Raw genomic sequence first — 21,632 nt, forward strand, 5'->3', positions numbered from 1 at the left:
CAATCAAGAAAGGGCTACTGTATTGGGTGACATTTATTATACATAGAAAATAAGAAAGGTATACATGTGAGATCTACAAGCACACAGACAGAATAATGAGCTAATGTGTTCAAAACCACACTTTCCTGACATCCAATATACTTACTGGTGATTAGAGTACTGTTTGTCCATAAGGTTTTTTTTTTTTTAAAGAACTAGGCTTTCCTTAGCCTGGCAAATCATTTACTGAGAGTGACTTATGGCTAGATGTCTGCCTTTCCTTAACCACTTAAGGACCGGAGGATTTGGCTGTTTAATGACCAGGCCCTATTTTGCGATTCTGCACTGCATTACTTTAACGGACAATTGTGCGGTCGTGCAACGATGTACCCAAACTAAATTGACGTCCTTTTTTCCCCACAAATAGAGCTTTCTTTTGATGGTATTTGATCACCTGTGTGATTTTTATTTTTTGTGCAACAATTATTATTTATTTTATTTTATTTATTTATTATTTTTTGCGTTTTTTAAACAAAAAAATAGCGTCAATTTTGAAAAATATGCACTGTTACTGTAAAAATGACACTGGCAGGGAAGGGGTTAACATTACTGGTGATCAGTGGGTTAAATGTATCCCTAGGGATTCTAACTGTCAGGGGGCGTGCCTTGTGAAGTAATCACAGAGACATGCGATCCTATATAGCAGGATCACATAGCCTCTGTGATCACTTCAGGATGAATGACAGGCGTCTGTCTTTCTCTCTCAGCTGCGGGAGATCACGAGTGGCCGGCGGCAACCGGAGCCGCCGGTCTCACACACACTGGCTCCCCAGCTGACTAGCGGGGGCACACTGGCGGCGACGCGTGCTCGCCCCCCTAGAGTCTTCTGAGCGAGCGACATAACATAACGTTGCTTTGCCCAGGACCGGCTGCCTGCCACAGTAAAACTGCGGTGGGCGGACGTTATGTGGTTAAAGTAGAATCTAGGCAAACTTTTTTTTTTTTCCATTTTGGACAGAGTAAGGGAAGGCAATAGCCCCTGTTGGTTTATTTTTTGGTTTATTTTTTGCCATCTGTGCCTCATTGGGGGAAATTTACTTTTTTCCTGTCCCATATCTAAAACAGGAAGTGAGAGGAAATTTATGGGATCCCCAGGTCACCAAAATTGGTGTCCCCATTGGAAGATTTCCCCTCTATTACTTTTCTGGGGATAACCCAAAATTTGGGGTTTTCTTTTACTTTCACTTTCGATGATAAAGGCAAACAGGACAAATAGAGAAGAGAGGGTGAATCTCCCTAATGGGGTCACAGACAGCAATAAAAACTGGAAGGGGTTCTAATCCCTCTCTGCTCTATCCAAAATGAAAGAAAACATTTTGCCTTTAGTTATATAGTACTTTAATCTCCTTACATCTACCTCAGAAAATATGGATCGCTGTGTAGTGAATTCAGCACTAAAGCCTTGTCATGCTGAGAGGGACAGTACATCCTCTATGGAAAGCTGTCCTACCTGGTCCACCAATGACTCTCACTTGTGTTCTAAAAGCATCCCTCTGACAATGCCTTCATAGAAAGTCATCTACATTAAACATTATTTCCATCTTTTGCTGATCTTTTGAGGAAAAATCCAGAATTGCAGGCTGTTGCTGCCTCAACTACATATTTGAATAAATGAACATTTATAACACCTTGGCTTTATAACAGTTGTTTTAACTTTTATCTCCACAAACCATTACTAAGAGAACTGGGTCTAACTAAATGGCTGTTGGGCTGCATATTCCTATTTAGGCACAGTAATTAGCAGCTATAATAAGAAAACTCAGGGAAGGCTATACAAATGGAGGTGCAATGGGGTTGATTTAATAAAGCTGGAGAGTGCAAATCTGGTGCAGCTGTGCATGCTAGCCAATTAGCTTCTAACTTCAGCTTGTTCAATTAAGCTTTGACAAAAACAATCTGGAAGCTGATTGGTTTCTATGCAGAGCTGCACCAGATTTTGATTTGCACTCTCTGGTTTTAGTAAATCAACCCCACTGTGTATTTGGCTGCATATATATTTCTGTGACTTTAATTGTGCTTATATATCAAAATTTTGTGTAATTCTTTTTTTTATTTTTTATTTAATGATAATATTAGTAACTGCTAAGAGTAATGCATGTTGAGACTTGAATTAGGTGGTACATTGTGGATCTGTGCTTACCAATGTTTGCTTTGTTTATTTTAGGGTAACAAGGTTATCTGACTGCACACATGCTTGTACCCTTGCCAAGCCCATTTATCACTATTTGTGCTCAATGATTGACATTAAATCTGCTAAAAAAAAGTGCCTGGCAGTAAAGGCTGGCAATCTGTTCCTGTGTAACAAAAGGAAACTGCAATCTCTATGGGCTGACAATATGAAAAAAGCAATGAAAAATGTAAAATATATCACACACAATAAACATACCCAAATGCTTGATTGCATCCCCAAGGGGAATCATATAAACATACTATATATAAACACCAGTAATAATGAAAAAAAAAAACTACCTTAAGGTCTCTTTCACACGGAGCGCACCGTATTTCGATCCGCTCCGGCATTTTTTTTTTTTTACGGACACGGATGACACTTGCGTCATCCGGTCCGTATGTCCGCATATCATCCCATCCGTTTGCGGATGATATACGGACATAATGTATGTCTATGGGATTGCAGATGTCAGCGGATGACACCGTTGACATCCGATTTTGCGTCCTTTGCATTTTTTAAACGGAAGAAAAATAGGGTTCTGTTCCGTTCCAAAAAACGAAACAGAACTGAAAGGACGCAAATCGGATGTCAGCGGATGGTCATCCGCTGACATCCGCAATCCCATTGACATGCATTATGTCCGTATATCACCTGCAAACGGATGGGGTGATATACGGACATACGGAACGCCCGTGTGAAAGAGGCCTTAGGGCTCTTTCACACTAGTAATCCGTCAAACGGACTCTACTTATATCAGCGGGGGATCGATCCGCCGATCCCCCGCTGGGATAACAGCTGTTCTCCACGCTGAGCAGGAGGATGACAGCTGTTCTCCACGCTGTGTGCGGAGACACAGCTGTCAGGTCCCCATGCATCTCTATGGGGGAAATGGATGAGAACGGACTGTCTGTCCGTTTTCATCCGACCCCAGCCGATCCGATCCACTGGATGGATGGAAAATAGGGTTTCCATCCCTCCAGATTTGACGGATCAGATCGGATCGGATGTCAGTGGACATGTCTCCGCTGACATCCGATGCCCCATAGACATGCATGGGGTGACCGTTCAGATCCGCCTGAAAAACGGTCCGCCTGTGTGAAAGGGGCCTTACACTTAAAAAAGATGAAGGAACATGTACAAATGTAAAAGTTTCCTAGTGGATTATAATCCGGTAAAATAAAGCATTATACTATGTACAATAATGTGACTCATTTATATACAAAAAGTATTAAATATTAATAGGTATTTATTAATAATAATTATTATTAATATGTACTTGTACAAACTGTTACCACAGAAGCAATATATGTGCCACCAAAACAAACATTCTATTATTTGGATGTTTGTGGAACCTAATAATAGAATACAAATCACATCTTGTCAAGATTTTTATCCTTTTTACCTTATTCAGCTATATATACTGTAGACCTAAAGGAGTCACATTAAGAATAAATGCAAAGTTCCAGACCAACAGCTACGTACACAGTTCAAATATATATGTTTACTGTTTTACAAACAAAAGGATTTGTAATTCTGCACAAAAAAAGTTTGCAATTTACACACATCTGCCACACTGCACAGCCAGGCAGATGACATATTTATTTCTATATGTGTTTTGGCTGTGTAGTATTTTCAGTGGCTTCAGCAGACAGAACTTTCTATTGATAGTTAACCCACAGGCAATGGTAATACGGTGTCTGGCTAGTGTAACAAACATCTTTATTGATGATCCATATACAAGCAGATGCATCAAGCATTACATGATCATTTAGGAGAGGATGATAGTGAAAGTGGTAACATGCAGTAAATGTGTCTTTTAACACACTTTGCCAGGATGTGCAGTAATGTGTGGTTAATTGTTTTTTAAAATGATATTCCAATAAACGATTACAGTAGGAGGCATTGCACCCCCTAATAAACACAGTAGGAGACATTGCACCCCCTAATAAACACAGTAGGGGACAATGCACCCCCTAACAAACACAGTAGGAGACATTGCACCCCTAATAAACACAGTAGGGGACAATGCACCCCCTACCAAAAACAGTAGGAGACATTGCACCCCTAATAAACACAATAGGGGACAATGCACCCCCTAACAAACACAGTAGGAGACATTGCACCCCTAATAAAACATAGTAGGAGACATTGCACCCCCTAATAAACACAGTAGGGGCAATGCACCCCCTAACAAACACAGTAGGAGACATTGCACCCCTAATAAACACAGTTGGAGACATTGCACCCCTAATAAACACAGTAGGGGACAATGCACCCCCTAACAAACACAGTAGGAGACATTGCACCCCTAATACAACATAGTAGGAGACATTAAACCCCCTAATAAACACAGTATGGGCAATGCACCCCCTAACAAACACAGTAGGAGACATTGCACCCCTAATTAAACACATTAGGAGACATTGCACCCCCTAATAAACACAGTAGGGGCAATGCACCCCCTAACAAACACAGTAGGAGACATTGCACCCCTTATAAAACACAGTAGGGGACAATGCACCCCCTAACAAACACAGTAGGAGACATTGCACCCCTAACAAACACAGTAGGGGGACAATGCACCCCTAATAAACACAGTAGGAGACATTGCACCCCTAATAAAACACAGTAGGGGACAATGCACCCCCCCCAAAGGTGCAGTTATGGTTTTTCCTTCATTTGACAGACTTTGGCAGCCCATTCTAAATTAATAGGTTGCCTTATCTCAAAGCACATTAATGCAGGACATACCGAAAATGATTGCACCAGAAAGGCTTGAGGGGGTGATGGGTATGCAACCTGCTATTTGCCACATATGCTGTTGCATCTGGGAGTACATGTCAGCTGGCATGAGCTCCTGTTGGCCTCTCTGATCCATTATTACAACCAAAATGTAATGTACCTTGACCCAGTTTCATACTGCGCTGATACCATAGCAAATACAGAAACATAAATGTTCCTTTGAGCTAGCAAAAGTTTGGTCATGTACCTACATTTTAGTGTGTTTTATAAGTCAGAGTTTATTTTTACTCTCAGTCTCTTGGTGCTGGCACATATACAAATGACAGTGTCACTAAACAATGTCAATGCAATTTATATTTTTCATGCAGGACCACAATAAATGGGCAGCATTATACATGGGAAACAAAGTATATACTATATTAAGAAAGAAGTATTACACTAATGATTTGAGATCACGTCACTTCACTGTAGCTATAATCCCTTAGCCCTTTTATTTGCATGTAGCTTTAACTCTCAGCTGTAGAGAATTTCTGATATGGCTTAATTATGTGTCAGCAGTACTGCCAGACATAAGTTATCATTAATAAAATTGTCAGTAATAATATTGTCCAGTGCTAGAAAACATGGATATCTTGTAGCATACTCAGTATTAACTAGAAACCTATTCTCATTGAGGGTGCTTTGAATGTAAAGTGGGAGATACATCATTAATGGTATATTCACTGGACACATTTAAAATGGAATCCAAGGAAATATAAAGGCTGTTCAGGGTTTGTTTAACCACTTAAGCCCCGGAAGATTTTACCCCCTTCCTGACCAGGGGGTATTTTGCGATTCGGCACTGTGTGACTTTAACGGACAATTGCGCGGTCGTGCGTTGCTGTACCTAAACGACTTTGACATCCTTCTTTTCCCACAAATAGAGCTTTCTTTTGGTGGTATTTGATCAACTGTGCAATTTTTTGATCATGCGCTATAATCAAAAAAAGAGCGACAATTTTGCAAAAATAACAATATTTTTCACATTTTTTTATATGAAATTCCCCCCAAAAAAATGTAAAAATCAAAATTTTTTTTAATTTTTGGCCAATTTGTTTTCTGCTACCTATGTTTGGTAAAAAAAATCACAATAGGCGTATTTTGATTTGTTTGCGAAAAAGTTATTGCGTTTACTAACTAAGGGAAAGATTTTTGTAATTTTTGTTGTTTTTTTTTTAACGAGAAATGGCGATCTGCGATTTTTTTATGCGGGACTGCGACATTGCGGCGGACAGATCGGACCCTTGACTGATATTTTTGACACTTTTGGGGGTACCAGTGACATTACTACAGTAATCAGTGCTATACATATGCACTGTTCCTGTAAAAATTACACTGGCAGGGAAGGGGTTAACTTTATTGGAGAGGGAGGGGTTAAGTGTGTCCCTAGGGGCGTGCTTCTAAGACTCCTTTCACACACTCCGTCCGTTGGACGGAGTCTGTTTTTCTCAGCGGGGGATCGAGCAGCCGATCCCCCGCTGAGCAGCAGGAGGACAGCTGTGTCTCCGCGCTGTGTGCGGAGACACAGCTGTCAGTTCCCCATGCATCTCTATGGGGAAAATCGGATGTCAACGGACCGTCAGTCCGTTCTCACCCGATCCCATCCGATCCGATCCGCTGGACGGATGGAAAATAGGGTTTCCATCCGTCCAGATTTGACGGATCGGGTCGGATGTCAGCGGACATGTCTCCGCTGACATCCGATGCCCCATAGGAATGCATGGGGGGACCGTTCAGATCCGCCAAAAAAACGGACAGGCGGATCTGAACGGTCTGCCTGTGTGAAAGGGGCCTAACTGTGCAGGGATGTGGCTGTGTGTGTAACAGCACAGATCAACGATCCTACATAGCAGGACCGTTAGATCAGTGCTTTTACACAGGGAAGAATGACAGGCGGCTTTGTTTACATTAGCCGTCTGCCTTTCTCCCTTCACAGCGGACGATCGCGAGTGACCGGCGGACATCGAGTCCGCCGGTCACAGGCACGGAGGTGTCCGTGAACGAGCCGAGGTGGGAGCGCGCCTCCGGCGGCAGCGCGCTCGCCCGCTATTGGCTCCCAGGCTAGTGACGTACCGGTACGTCACTTTGCCTGGCCGGGGCTGACCGCTGCAGTATATCTGCGGTCGGCAACCGGTTAAGATACATATATCAAAAATAGGCTTAAGGTATAAACCCTCATAAGTGTGTTTATGTAAAATGTGTTTATTTCTAAATGTACATAGGGTAGTCACATGTGTTTGTACTAACCAATTCCCGCAAACCGATGTACCCATACGTCAGCTTGAAGAAGTGGTTGTACCATATTTTAGAGCCGGTGGTCGGCTTTCTATTGACAACAAACGATGTGGCTCAGGACGTCCCCCCCCCCCCCGCTGCCTTCCGCCTCTCTGCCCGGGTCTCCCGTCCCACCAGGAGACCCGAGCGACCACCCGGCATGTCCACGGGCTGGTTACAGTCCCCAACGAAGCCGGATTCGGCTTTGATCGGGTCTCCGATAAATGTAACCCGGAAGAGACATCAAAATGTCACTTCCGGTTAACTCAGCTGCCAACAGCGTTGATTGAAAAAAAGTGACCGTATTGAAAACTGCCGATTTTGGCGTTTTTGGGGTCCATAAAGAGTACCTGTCACTGCCTATTACTGTCACAAAGGGTTTACATTCCTTGTGACAGCAATAAAAGTGATCAGACTGTTTTTTTTTTAAAGGAACAGTGATAGTGATAAAAACAAAAAATAAAATAAATAGGAAAAAAAAAAAAATTGAAACGACCCCGTGCCCGTGGGCTCACACACTTAAGTCGGGCTCGTAAATGTAAACGATGTTCAAATTACACATGTGAGGTATCGCCGCGATTGTCAGAATTAGAGCAATAATTCTAGCAAAACCCCTCTTCTGTAACTCTAAACTGGTAACCATTACAAGTTTTTAAATCGTTGCCTGTGAAGATTTTAAAGTACCGTAGTTTGTCGCCATTCCACGAGAGTTCGCAATTTTAAACCGTAACATGTTAGGTATCTATTTACTCAGTGTGACATCATCTTTCACAATATACAAAAAAATTGGGCTAACTTTACTGTTTAGCTGCTTTTTAAATTCAGCGAAGTGTATTTTTTTCTTTAAAAATGCGTTTGATAGACCGATGCGCAAATACCGCGTGACAAAAAATATCGCGAAGACCGCCATTGTATTCTCCAGAGTCTTTGTTTAAAAATATATATATCACGTTTGGGGGTTCTAAGTAGTTTTCTAGCAACAAATACTGATCTTAACTTGTAAACAACGTGTCAGAAATGGGCTTGGTCCTTAAGTGCTTAAAGCTTCCGTAAATATGAAATTTGAAAATTGTCTGATTGTGGAGATCCGCAGGAGCTTGAAGCAAAGGGAACTCTTTTAATACAAATATCACTTTCAGATAGGAAGTTGGCAATATGGCTAACCTATTCCTGCACCCTAATATTGGTTACTTATACATGTATCACATTTTGCAATCAAAAGTGAGGCTTAGAACATGACAGGCCAAAGTGTGGACCTCTTGGTGTAATTCACATTGATGCATCGGGTTTTTAAACAAGCAGTATACGGTCACCTTTAGATGGCTGCAAGTTGCCAAGGCAGGCAATGTATATTAGGGATATACCGATTATCGGCAAAGCCGATATATTGGGGGCTGATATGCACTTTCCCCGATATATTGGAATCGGCCCCTGAGGTTACCGATATTTCAGAAAGTGCTTGTACCGGAGTGATGCCTGGAGCTAGAGGCATCACCCTGGTACCGGCGTCCATAGTCGACGGTCGGCTGTCTAGTAATGACAACCAATGCGCGGGAAACCCGGGCATCCTACCTGCACGGCCGCCGAAGACCCGATCAAAGCCGCATTTGGCTCTGATCGGGTCTCCATGTAAAAACTCGGAAGTGATGTCATGACATCACTTCCGGGTACTGGCGCCAGATTAAAAATAAAATGACAGCATTCAAAAACAGCCAAACTTGGCGTTTTGAATGCTTTTAAGTGCAAAGGAGGGGTTTGGGGTCTTTTAGACCCCCAGTTCCCTCCACAAGAGTACCTGTCAAGTAAAAAAATAAATACATTTTTAAATGTACGAAAATATCGGCCCATATCGGCTGATAGCTGTTCTTTTTAACTGTAACTAGCTTTTAACGCTGTCTCCTCCAAAAACTAGAAATCCATGCTGATGAAGGTCTGCAGAAAAAGACTGTGATGGCAGCTCTGTGAGTACTACAAGCTATAATGTTGTGACACTGGACACAAAGTCTGTTTTTTTGGTAGAGAATGATTTGACCTATGTTGATAAGAGGCAGGCTATGTTCTTTTTATGTGTTTCTTTTATGGAAACACTGGTTAAGTTTGTTAGGTAATGCTGTAGTGCCTAATAAAGACCACAATGGGACTGAGCGCAGAACTCCTTCACTGGCCAGTAAATGTGGATGACCCCTATTTGCAGGCATTGTATTGGTGGTGTGTTAGTAAGAAGTGTGCAGCTACTCCATCTTTAACCCCTGGTCAGCCCACCATTTGTGCCCAGGAAGTACTCCAGTCAGGGACAGGGTTAAAAGTATTCAATTGGTCATTTTTTAATGGTTAGTCTGTGTTTTAAGGGCTATACTATTTGACTACTTTTCAGTTATTATTTTTGTACACTATAATAACAAAAGTTTTGGGACGTCTGCCTTTACACACACATGAACTTTAATGGCATGTAGGGTTCAGTATTGAGTTGGCCCACCCTAATCACCGCCGAGACCACATGCACATAATCACGTAGATCTGCGTGATTATGCGCAGCCGAGCCACACTTCTGCACTTAATCTGCATGGGGCGGTTGGTAAGTGGTTAATGGCACCCCAGTCTTAAGCCTCGTACACACGCAACGAATTTCCGCCGACCGGTCGTCCGTCTTTTGTCCAGAGTGCGTGTCTGTTCGTTGGAATGTGCTCTAGACTGCACACAAATTTTCCCGCAGGACAGAATTCTACTTCAGAAGTGATGTCATGTGTTGGATTGCTTTGTATGTGTTCTTTCATCTCTGAGCATGCCTAGTCTTGCTCATAAGATTTTTCCCCATCGAAATCTGTACTAATGAGACGAAAATCGGACGTGTTTTGACGGTCGACAAAAATTATATAGCATGCACACCAGGATTTTTTCGGCCGAAAAGTCGGAGTCGGTTGTCGGAAGCATCATACTAACAAGCCGAAAATCGGCAGATTGGTCGTCGGACGAAATTTCCCGGCCGAATTTCTACTCATGTGTACGGGGCTTTAGTCCGTAGGGTTCAATTCTGAGTTGGCCCACCCTTTGCAGCTATAACAGCTTGAACTCTTCTTGGAAGGCTGTACACAAGGTTTAGGAGTGTGTCTATGGGAGTGTTTCTTCTAGAAGAGCATTTGTGAGGTCAGGCACTGATGTTGGAGAGAAGGCCTGGCTTGCAGTCTGCGCTCTAATTCATCCCAAAGGTGTTCTATCGGACATGGATGAGCGAGTTTGGGGATGGAGGAACTTAAGTGGCCGGATAGAAAATCTTTGGGATGAATTAGAACGCAGACTGTGAGCCAGGTGTTCTCTCCAACAGCAGTGCCTGGCCTCACAAACATTCCCATAGACACACTCCTAAACCTTGTGGACAGCCTTCCCAGAAGAGTTAAAGCTGTCATAGCTGAAAGGGGGGGCCAACTCAGAATTGAGCCCTACGGACTAAGACTGGGATGCCATTAACCACTTACTGACCGCCCCACGCAGATTTACTGCGGCAGGGCGGCTCGGCTGCGCATAATCACATAGATCTACGTGATTATGTGCATGTGGTCTCTGTGTCTAATCACAGCGGAAGCCAGACTGCGGGAAGAGTGGGCACGATTGCTGCCGGCCACCTGCAGTTTCGGGGAAACTGACAGAAGAGCCGCCTGCCTATGTAAACAAAGCAGGCGGCTCTTCTGTCAGACAGGCACACAGAGATCATATGTTTCAGCTAAGTTGAAACACCGATCTCTGTGTGTCTTTCACAGAGCCTTCCCCCCACAGTTAGCAAACACTTTAGGCATACATTTAACCTCTTGATCACCCCCAGTAATTAACCCCTTCCCTGCCAGTGTTATTTTTACAGTAACAGTGCATATTATTTAGCACTGATTACTGTAATAATGTCACTGGTCCCCAAAAAGTGTCAAAATGTCAGTTAGGTGTCCGATCTGTCTGCCGCAATGTTGATGTCCCACTAAAAATTGCTGCCATTACTAATAAAAACAAAAACAAATAAATAAAAAGTCAAAAAATCTATCACGTAGTTTATAAACGCTATAACTTATGTGCAAACCAATTAATATGCGCTTTTTGGGATTTTTATTTTACCAAATATATGTAGCGGAATAAAAAATTGCCGTAAAGTGATTAAAAAATTTGACTTAAAAAATTTTTATATTGGGAATGTTTTATAGAAGAAATTGACGCTCTTTTTTTTGTTTATAGTGCAAAATCTAAAAACCGCAGAGGTGATCAAATACCACCAAAGTAAAGCTCTATTTGTGGGAAAAAAAGGACAGTTTTATTTGGGTACAGCGTCACATGACCGCGCAATTGTCAGTTAAAGTAACACAGTGCCATATTGCAAAAAATGGCCTGGTCATTAATAAGGGGGTAAAACCTTCCGGAGCTGAAGTGGTTAAAGTTCATGTGGGTGTAAAGGCAGGCGTCCCAATACTTTTGGCAATATAGTATATTTGCTATGCTGTTGATGGATTGAGCTACCTCTTTAATAAATACCATGGCCTTTGAAGTTATTACATTTATCTTGGTGTCTGTGTTTTTATTTACATACTTATTAGAGTGTAAATGTATGCCTTGGCTCTTATTCTTTGAATTCCAAGTAAAGTGAAAAATCGCAAATGTCAGGGATAAGTACCAGTACAATAATCTCTTCATTAAAGTATTCCATTTTACTAATTGTATTTTTTTTTCAAAATGTGTAATTTAAAACCCCATCTACTTCACTTCATGGTACATCATAAACTGGATATCAGTACCTAACCTTTGTTCATTGCTGTGTAATCTGAATTAGAAACTGTTTATTAGAAATGAATTAGAAAATGTTTCTTTGTTAAGGAAAGCCCTCTAGTGGCAAGCTTTCATTATTACAATAGCTTGCAATTTCTATGAACAGCTCATAACAATGTGCAAACACATTTTTTAAGTGAGCAATAAAATAATAATTCAATTTATATACAGTTTTTCTATAACCTAACACTTGATTTTGCATTTCTTTTTTTAACTGTATAATGAATATATTGTTGCTTTACATTTTTATTGGTTTCAAATCCTTATGTCAATTTATCTGAGTTCAATACAGTTCTAAAGATTCCACATAGACAGGTCCTGTTTCAAAGCAGAAAAGAGGCCTTATAACAAGGTGTTTCCTTTATGCTATGTGTTATATTCATTGAACTCTTAAGGGTTATTCACTGCCAATTTGATTTCCTGATAAGTTATCACAGGCCAACACACATTTTGGTGCCTTGAATGAAAGACCTGTTCCTGGGTATATTTGACCTGCTGATTCAAAAAATGGCTCCAATTTTTCCTTATCAGCCCTAGTTTGAGATCCATCATACATGCCTTACACCACTCTTCACTCTGGTCCCCTTGTCAAAAATCAAGATATAAATATATAGCAAAATACTTCAGAACGATCCAGGCAGCACCGTTATGAAGTAGCCATAACCCCTACAGTGCTCTATCTGCAAAAATGAAATGATATCAGAGGCAATATATACAAACGCATCCTATAAAATCATTACTATAATACAGTTAACAAATTACACTTTAGAATCCATTGTTTCCAATGTAAAATTACATTTTGAAGCATATAAACACTCTCACTATATCTGCTAACTTAAATACAAGAACACAAACTAGGTAACAAAAAAAAAAACAAGTTGATCAGCAAGATGTTTTCAAAAACGGACTAAAAAACTATATAACTTCAACCATATCAAAGAAACTAGAGCTGAAGCAGTCTAGCCAATGTAATTTTCTGAATCAGTGGCCAAAAACCCCCAATAACGGGTCTAAAAAGCATGGAATCAAGAAAGAAGATTTTTTTTATTTTTTTGTGGGCTATGTTATGATCAAGTCATACAGCTGTAAGAAAAAGTATGTGAACCCTTTGGAATTATATGGATTTCTGCACAAATTGGTCATAAAATGTGATCTGATCATCATCTAAGTCACAACAATAGACAATCGCAGTCTGCTTAAACTAATAACATACAAAGAATGAAATGTTGCCATGTTTTTATTGAACACACCATGTAAACATTCACAGGGCAGGTGGAAAAAGTATGTGAACCCTTGGATTTGAACTTGGTTGAACCTCCTTTGGCAGCAATAACTTCAACCAAATGTTTCCTGTAGTTGTAGACCAGACGTGCACAACGGTCAGGAGTAATTCTTGACCATTCCTCTTTACAGAACTGTACAGCAATATTCTTGGGATGTCTGGTGTGAATCGCTTTCTTGAGGTCATGCCACAGCATCTCAATCGGGTTGAGGTCAGGACTCTGACTGGGCCACTTCAGAAGGCGTATTTTCTTCTGTTTAAGCCATTCTGTTGTTTATTTACTTCTATGCTTTGGGTCATTGTCCTGTTGCAACTGCCATCTTCTGTTGAGCTTCAGCTGGTAGACAGATGGCCTTAAATTTTCCTGCAAAATGTCTTGATAAACTTGGCAATTCAATTTTCCTTTGATGATAGCAATCCGTCCAGGCCCTGACGCAGCAAAGCAGCCCCAAACCATGATGCCCCCACCACCATACTTCACAGTTGGGGTGATGTTTTGATGTTGGTGTGCTGTGCCTCTTTTTCGCCACACATAGTGTTGTGTGTTTCTTCCAAACAACTCAACTTTGGTTTCATCTGTCCACAGAATATTTTGCCAGTACTGCTGTGGAACATCCAGGTGCTCTTGTGCAAACTGTAAACGTGCAGCAATGTTTTGTTTGGATAGCAGTGGTTTCCTCTGTGGTATCCTCACATGAAATCCATTCTTGTTTAGTGTTATACATATTGTAGATTCGCTAACAGGGATGTTAGCATTTTCCAGTGACTTTTGTAAGTCTTTAGCTGACACTCTAGGATTCTTCTTCACCTCATTGAGGAGTCTGCGCTGTGCTCTTGCAGTAATCTTTACAGGACGGCAACTCCTAGGGAGAGTAGCAGCAGTGCTGAACTTTCTCCATTTATAGACAATTTGTCTTACCATGGACTGATGAACAGCAAGGCTTTTGGAGATATTTTATAACCCTTTCTAGCTTTATGCAAGTCAACAATCCCTAATCGTAGGTCTACTGAGAGCTCTTTTGTGCGAGGCATCATTCACATCAGGCAATGCTTCTTGTGAAAAGCAAACCCAGAACTGGTGTGTGTTTTTATAGGGTAGGGTAGCTGTAACCAACATCTCCAATCTTATATCATTGAATGGACTCCAGTTGGCTGACATCTCACTCCAATTAGCTCTTGGAGATGTCATTAGTCTAGGGGTTCACATACCTTTTCCACCTGCACTGTGAATGTTTACATGGTGTGCTCAATAAAAACATGGCAACATTTCATTCTTTGTGTGTTATTAGTTTAAGCAGACTGTGATTGTCTATTGTTGTGACTTAGATGATGATCAGATCACATTTCATGACCAATTTGTGCAGAAATCCATATCATTCCAAAGGGTTCACACACTTTTTCTTGCAGCTGTATAAAGCTACCCTGGGGGGCAGAGTGCCTCTAACTGTTTTAAGGTCTTAAAAAATAGGGGGGGGGGGAGGGGGGGGGGAAGACTTTTCTGAAGTGTCCTAAAATTTTTAATTTTCACCATCCTAAAGCACATCCCTATCCTCTAAAATTAGCCTTTAATAATTAATCTCAGAAATGAACCGTAGCTCTTATCCTCTCCCTGAAAGTAAACCTGTGCTGAGAGAAGTACAGAGATTGCTGACTTCTATAGCAAGCATGAATGGGAATGATAAGTGGGGATAAATATGACCACCCTTTCCAATTAAAATTGGGTGATTGTGTAAAACACAGGCTTTTGTGGCTGTCCCAGAGGGTTGGCACTAGAGATGGCCTTGTGGTTCGCCCGGCGGTCGGTTTGCGGCGAATTTTGCATGTTCGCTACCCGCCAAATTTGCGAACACATGGCGTTGTTCGCGGCGGCCATATTAGTTTACATTGGGGAGAACTTTGACCCATGACCATAGGTGTGCGCAGCCTATTGCATTAGGGTGTGCACCCCAAAGTTTAAATACACATGCATGTGTTTGCCTACATGTACATGGCCCCGATACATTACTCTCCCTGCTGGAAAAGGGAAATAGAGCAGAGCAGGTCCGAGGGAGATCTTTCCCATCTCCTCACTGGCAAACAGAGCGATAATGCTAATGTGCCCTAGGTGATTAGGGTGTGCCCAGGTACACCCGGCACACCCTGTGCGCACGCCTATGCCCATGACACAGCTGTCAGGTGGAACGGGACAGCCAATTGAAACATTCCAGCACATGGACAGTCCCCATACCCTATAAATAGACCTGACCTGGCAGCCTTTTCACATTCCGCTTTCTGCCAGTGTAGGGAGAGGTCTGCTGTACTCATGAGGAAGAGTTTGCTAGACAAATATAGCACTGTGAATATCCACAAAAGTCCTTTTCAGGGCTGGTATTTGGGTATAGGCCTTCTACAGTCTCTTTTCAGGTTAGGGAGAGGTATCCAGTCGGTGCTTTAGGGGCAGTTAGAGATCGGCTGCAGTCACACAAATCGCTCTGTTAATGTCCACAAAAGTCCTTTTCAGGGCTGGTATATCATTATAGTTCCAGTCTCTCTTCAGTATAGGAACAGGTTATTCAGTCTGTGCTGTAGGGGCAGTTAGAGATCGTCATCTGCAGTGACACAAATCGCTCTGTTAATGTCCACAAAAGTAATTTAAAGTGCTCCAATGTCGTTATAGGGTCTATTACAGTCTCTTTAGTATAGGGAGAGGTATCCAGTAGTTGCTGTAGGGGCAGTTATAGATCATCAGCAGTGACACAAATCGCTATGTTAATGTCCACAAAAGTAATTTAAAGTGCTCCAATGTCGTTAGAGGGTCTATTAAGTCTCTTTAGTATAGGGAGAAGTATCCAGAGGTTGCTGTAGGGGCAGTTAGAGATCGTCAGCAGTGACACAAATCGCTCTGTTAATGTCCACAAAAGTCATTTAAAGGGTTGCACATTTTTTGGTATTGCTGTGCAGTGCACTAAAAAGGGGGGGGGGGGGTAATCCACGGTATAATATACTTTGTAGAAAGCATATTATAGTGGATTATTAGTATTTTTGTGCACTGTGCAGCATTGTGACAGGTGTGGTGGTGAGACTGAGAGACTGAGCGTTTCTGCAGCAACACTGCATACAGTGACAAAATCACTTATAATGTATTATAACTGGTGTGATAGACCAATTGCCCCCCCCCCCCCCCCCAATACCACATATTGAAGTGGGGTGTTATCTGAGTATACCTTTAAATGTTTATTTGTGTCATGCAACAATATTGCCTCGTTTGCTGAGTGAAGTCTGGTACACACAGCGCCAAACTCACTGGCCAATTTTTTGAACTGGTGTGATACACCAATGGCCCCCCAATACCACATATTGAAGTGGGGTGTTATCTGAGTAAATTTTTACAAGTGTATTTGTGTCATGCAACAATATTGCCCCATTTGCTGAGTGAAGTCTGGTACACACAGCGCCAAACTCACTGGCCAATTTTTTGAACTGGTGTGATACACCAATGGCCCCCCAATACCACATATTGAAGTGGGGTGTTATCTGAGTAAACTTTTACAAGTGTATTTGTGTCATGCAACAATATTGCCTTGTTTTCTGAGTACACACAGCGCCAAACTCACTGGCCCAATGGCCCCCCAATACCACATATTGAAGTGGGGTGTTATCTGAGTAAACTTTTACAAGTGTATTTGTGTCATGCAACAATATTGCCTCGTTTGCTGAGTGAAGTCTGGTACACACAGCGCCAAACTCACTGGCCAATTTTTTGAACTAGTGGGATACATCAATCAATGGCCCCCCCAATACCACATATTGAAGTGGGGTGTTATTTAACAGTATAATTTTCTAATATTGTATTTTAGTCCTGCAAAAATTTGGCCTCTTGCTGTGTAAACAGTGCTACACACAGTGACAACAGTGACTGGCCAATTATTTGTAGAAATGGTGTGATAAACCTGTGGCCCCCCCAATACCACAGATTGAAGTGAGGTGTTATTTAACAGTATATTTTTCTAAGAGTGTATTTTAGTCCTGCAAATATTTGGCCTCTTCCTGAGTAAACACACAGTAACAACAGTTACTGGCCAATTATTTGTAGAACTGGCAGACTGACGGACCGGCAGATAGGGAGGAGAGTCAGGCAGAACTTGCATTGCACAAGAGGTACAAAGCAGACTGCAAATTTATCAGGAGTGAGCCACCAACCATGTACAGTCACATCTGGTGCTCCTAAGATGCCGACACATGGCTCCGCCATGTTTGGGCTTTTTTTAGTGTGTCTGTTGCTGACACCAGTGTTGCCATCTGCAGCCTTTGCAGTCAACGCATAAGTCGCAGTAAGCCCAACACTCACCTGGGGACAACCGCCTTAAGAAGGCACCTGAAATCCGCCATCACCAAGCCCAGTGGGAGCAACACCGTCAGAACCCACAAAGCCACACTCCATGCTCTCACTGTCCAGCCTCTTCTCCTTCTCCTGTCTCCTCACAGTTGTTCTGGAAAAAGGCAGGCTTCTGTGGCTCAAATGTTGGAGCATAAAAAAAGGTGTCCGACAGGTGTCCGACTACATCGGATTAACGGCCGATGTGGACGATCTGAAGAGTGATGAACCCCTGGACTACTGGGTCCTGTCCGAAAGGACGTTCTGCGCAGCAGGGGGGGATCGTGACCGATAAGCACACTCGCCTAGCTCATGACAGTGTAGACTACCTCACATTTATAAAAATGAATGAGGCATGGATCTCTGAGGAATTCAACACATGTGACCACCAGTAGACTATGTTTCATTCAATTACTCATCACAGGCCACAAATATCTGCCAGACCGCAAATAAACCCACAACAATTCCTGGTCCTTGTCTTTGCTTAATACAGCGGCATAAAAGGCATTTCATGTCCATTGAATGGCTAATTTTTGGGGCCTATACAGGCCGACACTTACTGTTCTGTGTACTGTGAATCCCTACTGTACCTCTAGCCATCATATACTATGTTCTTTGCTGTCAGTTCAAACCATGGGAGCTAATTTTTGCCGCCTATACAGGCCGACACTTACTGTTCTGTGTACTGTGAATGCCTACTGTACCTCTAGCCATCATATACCATGTTCTTTGCTGTCAGTTTAACCCATGTGAGCTAAATTTTGCAGCCTATACAGGCCGCCACTTTCTTCTGTATACTGTGAACGCCTACTGTACCTCTAGCCATCATATACTACGTTCTTTGCTGTCAGTTCAAACCATGTGAGCTAACTTTTGCCGCCTATGCAGGCCGACACTTACTTCTGTATACTGTGTGAATGCTTACTGTACCTCTAGCCATCATATACTACGTTCTTTGCTGTCAGTTCAAACCATGTGAGCTAACTTTTGCCGCCTATACAGGCCGCCACTTACTTCTGTATACTGTGAACGCCTACTGTACCTCTAGCCATCAAAAACAAAGTTCTTTGCTGTCAGTTCAACCAATGTGAGCTAATTTTTGCAGCCTATACAGGCCACCACTTACTTCTGTATACTGTGAATGCCTACTGTACCTGTAGCCATCGAAAACGAAGTTCTTTGCTGTCAGTTAAACCCATGTGAGCTAATTTTTGGAGCCTATACAGGCCGACACTTACTTCTGTATCCTGTGAACGCCTACTGTACCTGTAGCCATCAAAAACGAAGTTCTTTGCTGTCAGTTAAACCCATGTAAGCTAATTTTTGGAGCCTTTACAGGCCGACACTTACTTCTGTATCCTGTGAACGCCTACTGTACCTCTAGCCATCAAAAACTAAGTTCTTTGCTGTCAGTTAAACCCATGTGAGCTAATTTTTGGAGCCTATACAGGCCGACACTTACTTCTGTATCCTGTGAACGCCTACTGTACCTCTAGCCATCAAAACCAAAGTTCTTTGCTGTTAGTTCAAACCATGTGAGCTAATTTTTGGAGACTATACAGGCCGACACTTACTTCTGTATACTGTGAATGCCTACTGTACCTCTAGCCATCAAAAACAAAGTTCTTTGCTGTCAGTTCAACCCATGTGAGCTAATTTTTGCAGCCTATACAGGCCGCCACTGTTTCAAAGGGTGATAACCGCGCTAGGCTCCTAATTGGTAGCAGCAACTTAAAGTGTGACAAACACAAAACAGAAACAAAATAAAGTAAGCTGCGCTGAGTTATGACTGTTCCCTCCCTGGTACTCAATCAGTAGAAACCATGTGAATATCAGCAAACGACAGTAGGTCCCAACACAACTCAATGTGTAGACAAATATTTTATAGTTGATATATGAGAGTCAATAGAGTCTTAGTAGAATCCGGGACAATCTCCACTTCTTGAATGCAAGCCAATAGATGTATGAACTGCTTACCAGATCCTCATAAATTTGGAGCAAGATTCAAAAAAGATCTTCCGATTCCAAACCAAGATGACCTTCTAGTTGATATAGTCCTCAAACGATATAAAGGTCGTGGACAAAGTGCATGTAAAAAATAATAATCCTCATAGCGTGATACTGTTTAAGCACTCAAAATAACTCATTCACCTTATGTGCAATCATTAAAAATAAATTTAAATGAACTAGAGGTGCTCAAAGGAAAGACCTCCACCGGCAGTAAGGCTGCTTACCAGATGGAAGAATGTGCAAAGCCAGAAGAGATAGAGACCGTCACCCTTATGCTCAGTCTGCTTACCAGATGCAGAAAGTGTTAGAGAAAAAGGGGGGGGGGAAAGATCCCAAATCCACTTCTACCAGCACTCAGAGAAGAACCGCCACCAACATCACAGCTGCTTACCAGATGCAACAGGTTTACTGGCCAAACATCATATGGTCTGAATGGATTCCAAATGGGGAGCCCTTGTCAGCGCCTTTAGCAGCCTAAGATGTGGGACTGCGACCTGGGAGAGGTTGAACCCAGATGGACTCAGACGCAGTCGGCAGGTAAGAGCATTCCTCTTGAATATAATGGTCTGTAGGTGTTGATCTTTTGAGGACAAAAAGGAGAAGGACTGTGAATGCCTACTATACCTCTAGCCATCAAAAACAAAGTTCTTTGTTGTCAGTTCAAACCATGTGAGCTAATTTTTGGAGCCTATACAGGCCGACACTTACTTATGTATCCTGTGAACGCCTACTGTACCTGTAGCCATCAAAAACAAAGTTCTTTGCTGTCAGTTCAAACCATGTGAGCTAATTTTTGGAGCCTATACAGGCCGACACTTACTTATGTATCCTGTGAACGCCTACTGTACCTCTAGCCATCAAAAACGAAGTTCTTTGCTGTCAGTTAAACCCATGTGAGCTAATTTTTGGAGCCTATACAGGCCGACACTTACTTCTGTATCCTGTGAATGCCTACTGTACCTCTAGCCATCAAAAACGAAGTTCTTTGCTGTTAGTTCAAACCATGTGAGCTAATTTTTGGAGCCTATACAGGCCGACACTTACTTATGTATCCTGTGAACGCCTACTGTACCTCTAGCCATCAAAAACGAAGTTATTTGCTGTCAGTTAAACCCATGTGGGCTAATTTTTGGGGCCTTTTATGGCCACCTTCCTTGCAGACAGGAGGAGAGACAGCCGTCTCATGTGAGACTAATGTACCTTCAGCCACAGAATACTAGGTTCTCAGCTGTCAGGTAAACGCATGTGGGCTAATTTTTGGGGCCTGGAATGGCCGACACTTACTTCTTTATCCTGTGAATGCCTAATTTTTCATCCTGTGAATGCCTAATTTTTCAGACTGAAAATGAAAAACAATGGGTCTGTAAAGGTTCCGCCCAATTGTGGAATGGATGCGGACCCATTTTGCAGATGTGTGAATGGACCCTATATGTATTAGACAATGAAATTTACCGGCTGCTGTCAGTTCTGGCTGATTTATGAAAAAAAAATATATATTTTTTGTTGTAAAAAAAAAATAAAAATTTAGGGCAACTTTTTCAATTGCAATACTTCTGTTATGACATTGTCCATGTGCTGTGACTATTTGTGCACAGCTAGTACGTCTTTTGTGGCTGCAAATATGACCTAAAGGTTTTTAAATTTCGCCTCCCATTAAAGTCAATGGGGCCCGCCGCGAACTTGCGGTTCGCGGACTTTTGAGAAAATTTGCGGCTGGCGTTCGCGAACCGCCCCGGCCGATGTTCGTCCATCCCTAGTTGGCACAGAAGTGGTGCATCCTGGGATAGGTGATAAGAGCCAGGGGCACATGTGACAGGGTGTCTTTGGGTGGGAAGCCAGGTCCCAGGAGGAGGGTGACGGCTGTCTCTCCTCCTGTCTGCAAGGAAGGTGGTCACAGGCAGTCAGCCTAGTGAGCCAGAGTG

The sequence above is a fragment of the Pelophylax lessonae genome, assembly GCF_965119305.1.
Source record: "Pelophylax lessonae genome assembly, chromosome: 7".
In the NCBI taxonomy this organism is placed as follows: Eukaryota; Metazoa; Chordata; class Amphibia; order Anura; family Ranidae; genus Pelophylax; species Pelophylax lessonae.